At 29.6% G+C, this 4,524-nt stretch overlaps 1 long non-coding RNA gene across 2 annotated transcripts; it reads right to left on the minus strand.

The window, feature by feature from the left end:
* Positions 1-1,066: 1,066 nt before the first annotated feature.
* On the minus strand, positions 1,067-3,373 carry LOC119420432. 2 transcript variants are annotated; one of them, XR_005187303.1, is made up of 4 exons: positions 3,355-3,373; positions 1,882-2,107; positions 1,568-1,628; positions 1,067-1,126 (listed from the first exon to the last, which is right to left on the minus strand). It is a non-coding gene; the product is annotated as an uncharacterized LOC119420432 (long non-coding RNA). The 2 variants fall into 2 exon arrangements; XR_005187302.1 differs by lacking the exon at positions 3,355-3,373 and having other exon boundaries at positions 1,882-2,177.
* Positions 3,374-4,524: the final 1,151 nt, after the last annotated feature.

Consider the following 4,524-nt stretch of genomic DNA (forward strand, 5'->3'; position numbering starts at 1 on the left):
CAAATAATAATAATATTAATAAAATAAAACAAAGGCAATTACCCATCTTCTTCAGTTTTTAGCAGTTTCTTTGAAGTCCATGTTTTCAAGTTTTTATGGATACATTTGTAATGTTTTTTAACTTTTAACTCTAGAATGCCCACTATAATATTCCAATATTTGTATGTCAATGATATATCATTCGATATGCACCAGATTATTGTGGCATAATGTGTGACCATGTCTAAAGTTATTGTTATCTTAGTTTAATCTTTGACTCAAGTGTGCCCCCTAGATGCAGGAAGAGAGCCATTTGCATCATTAAGGACCCCACTCACCCAGTACACATGCTTTTTGCCCTGGTGCTGTTAGACTTATGAATCTGTAACCAGAATAATTAGTGTGAAAAATCAGATCATGTTTCTGCTGATCTGTTTCATGTTGCTGTGTTCATGTGTGCTAATTTGCTAACACAGAGTCATGTTTGTGTACCTGTTTAGTGTAATGTTTTTATGCTAGTAGTGTTTAGTGTAAATTTAGTTGTTTTTTCTTAGTTTATATCTTAGATTTTATTATTGTTTGTATTTTACATTTTGTTTTTGGATGTAACTGGGACCTTGTGTACATAATTTTGTTCCACCACATGTATCACATCTGGTGCAAATGACAAATAAAGAAATTCTGATTTTGAGATGTGTACTGCAGTGCTGACTATTTTACTCTAATCATTTAACCAATTTGGAAAATAGTCAAATCATGGACATTAAATGCTTTATTTCCCCAAGATTTACAGCTTTCACTTTTATTCTTGCCTTTGAATTCACTAATTAACTGGAAAATTGTAAAAAGAAAAGAAAAATAATTTTTAAAAATGGATAAGGATGTGCTGCAGTCAAAGTGATAATTTCCGTTTTCTTAGGGTTGCTGCTCTATAGAAAGTCAATTCAAAGTTAAGTTTTGTTAGAACAATTGAAATGAGCATTGACATACATAGAATTGGTAATTCTTGAGTTTGACAAAGGAATTTCATTATAGAACCACAAATACCTGTTAAAATTTGTTTTTAAACAATTAAAACAATAATTACCCATCTTCTTTTCCAGTTGAGAATGCATCCATTTCCTCTGTATTCATGTTTGTCTTTATTCTGAAAATGATTTTATATAGAACAAGTAAAAAACATATATTTATTAAATTTTTATAGCATTAAGTAATTTTGTGAATTAATCACATTTCATAAAGTAACAATCAAGAAAATGCCGTGTGCCTTGATAAAAGTGAGAAAGACATAAATATTTTGTTTTTATATTTGCAAATATAGGTTAAAGTCTGCCTGTTTTTATTTCTTATTTTTACATGTAACATTAACAATTGATAATAATAATAATAATTATGATAATAATGATATTCAATTATACTAAGTTTTTTTTAATCTTGTGCCTAATTAGTATGAACTTGTGTCAGGGCAATTAAGAGGAGCATTGACATACCTTGAAAAGCAATTTAGTAATTGTGTCTAAGGAATATCATGTTATTACCACAACTCCAAATAATATTAATACTAATAAAATAAAACAAAGGCAATTACCCATCTTCTGGAGTGTTTTCAAGTTCGTTCAAGTCCATGTTGTCCCATTCATCGGTTTCTTCTTAAAGTTTTTCCATGCACAACAAAGAAGAAAACATCTTTATTATATACATATTTTATTAAGTGATCATATAAAGAAAGAACATTTGAGTAACTAAGAAATTAATTTCAAATATGTGGTCAATGAGTCATTTTAAAGTAATTCTTAAAAAGATTATGCATATCTGTTAATAAGTTGATTTCATAAAACATTAATATTTTTGCTGAATCATAAATTGATTATAGAATCATGTACAGTGTAATATAGCACCTACCACTTAATTGGAATGACTGTGTAGCTTCCAATATGTCGAGTTTAAGCAAAGCTTCTGTTAGTTTTGTTTCTGTGTTTTTAATGTGATTTGTCAAAAGTGTACTTTTTTGTTTGTAAGCTTGTATTTGTTTTTCTTTTTTTTGTAGTAGTTTCAGGAGTCCATGGATAGCTTGGTGGCATTTCCGATATGCATGTTCTCTTGGCATGTGTGGATCCGTAAGAAGATACTGTAAAAAAAAAAAACACAGATTTATGAAAACTATGCAACATTAAGGATTTTAGTATATAAGGTGTAAAGTTCACGTTATGATAAGCTCAATGTTTTCGGTTACAAATAGAGTGTACTTGTTTTTGTTTACAACTTTGTTTATAAAGTACTTGTATATATACGGCTATTAATAATTGATAGAAAGTATTTGGATTAAAAAAGTAGACTTTAGGAAAATCTTTTACTTGCATATTGTTAGATTACTGAACCAATGATTACAAACAAAAGTAATTTGCTGAGAAATACATTAAATCATATATAGAATTGATTTTCATTAAACTTAAGTATTGTATTCTATGCTTTATGGACTGTAATAAGCTTGCTTTTATTGATTTCCTGTTAAATACATGTTTTATTTTGGCATTTCGAGTTTTATGCTGTGTATAGGTTACCAAAACAGGAACAGCGTCCCCTATGGTCAGAAGACAATATGGTCACACAAATAATAAACTATGTTTACATGTGCTGAATTTTTTGACCGGATTGAAATGTGTTTTGTTTGAATAATTCAAATGTATTGTTTACATGGTCACAATCTGTTCATTACGATCGTTTACATGCAGTGAGCTTTGTTTTGAACAGCAGTATTGACATGGACAGAGTGGTAAACTGTTAAAAAAAAACCATAGAAGAAGAAGTTCTACTTCCGGGTGAACGTAAACAAATTTGAGCACTGAAAATGGACCCACGACAGGTTTTAATTATACTGACTGAGTTACAGGTAATACAGATCATTTTGAGCACTTTCAAACTTTTTAGTAAAAATATTGTGTCGCTCATCGAACAGTTTTGCTTTTGACTTACTAATCTTATTAGCATTAGCCAGGCGGAAATGGTAAAGTCGCACATGTGCAGTCAGGTTCGTTTTTCACCATCAGATGAAAATGAACAGATCAAATGTTTACATGTGCATTGATTGGGTTAGTGATCGGCGTAAAGCACACGTTTGACCAGCTATTTGATCTGGTTAGTTACGTCCATGTAAACATAGCTAATACTAATACTAATATTTAATGGGACGCCGGACTTTGTTATAAAGTAGTTCATTATTTTGAGTTTTTTTTTTTTTGTTGTTTTATTTTCTAGTATCAGATTTCATATTTGGATTTATGCATCATTATATTGTTAATGAATTAGCATGTAATTAGTGTTAAGCTATGTTTGTCCACATATTATAGTATATTTTAATTAGTTAAAAATACTTACAATGGCCATGGTAGCATCTTGTTTACCATTTTGAATTTCTGGGTCTTTAAAGTCAGGGAATTTTGCAGGAGAAATGTCGGCCATTTTTCCAAAGACAGTTATTGTCTGTAAATTTAGAAATTACTATATTAAAAACAAATCACAATTTGCTATGTTATTGTATTTTAACTAGACATAATGTTTATATGTTTTAAAAATTATAAGTCTACCATACCTGTGTAGTTCTCTTCAAATCCTTGTTGCAAGTATTGGGTTTGTGCCATGAAGCTTTTTTTAAAAGGTTTTCTAGTATTCAATGGGTGGAGTTTAGAGTCATGAAAAAAACACCTTTTTAGGCTCCAGACTGTCTTTGTTTTGTGAATACACAAAGATGCTAACGATTTTCTATTGTAATGAATCAAGTCAATTAGCATGACTGGAAGTGTGATTTACAATTCGTGTCAACATCAGTCTTAGTTTTGCTTTAGTGGAAATTTTTACAACAGTATGCAATGTTATTTGTGATTAAAGTTTTGCCATTATTTATTCTTAATTGGGTCAACCTTGTCTACAGCATGTTTATATTTTACATGTAAGTTAGTCTGAGTTTATAAATTATTATTACTGTCATATTTGTTTGTAGAGAAACATTCAAGACAAAATAATAATATAGTCTGCAGAACTCAATGTACAAACTTTACATTATCTATCTATCTTACTCAGTTTCTAGTATAAAGATTTCATTCATTTTTCAAATCCATAAAAATTATTTGCAGAATTGAAATTTGTGTGTCTTGGTTAAAAATAATTCAGTGACACAGGGTTTTAATTAAATCATTGTTAAACCTAACATATAAATAAAAGCATAAATTTAATACAACTGATACTAATGTTACTTTTGCAGCAGGTCATCAGAAAGTTTAGATTACTTAACAATATTACATAATTTAGAATCCATTTAAGTACAATTCAACAGGTATTAAGGAATAACACTGAACTAACAAATAATAATTTTCTTCTTTTCAGTGAATGTCAGAGCTGTATCTTGGATAGCTTCATACAAAGGGTTCAAGGATTTTCGTTGTGCAGCGGCTGAGTTCACAAACAACATTTTAAATGTGATCATCACAGACATGTAGCAGCTGGATACCGAAGATCATCTCCACCTTAAATACAAATCATGTCCTTCCT

The sequence above is a fragment of the Nematolebias whitei genome, chromosome 14 (assembly GCF_014905685.2).
Source record: "Nematolebias whitei isolate Nwh7 chromosome 14, NemWhi1, whole genome shotgun sequence".
NCBI lineage: Eukaryota > Metazoa > Chordata > Actinopteri > Cyprinodontiformes > Rivulidae > Nematolebias > Nematolebias whitei.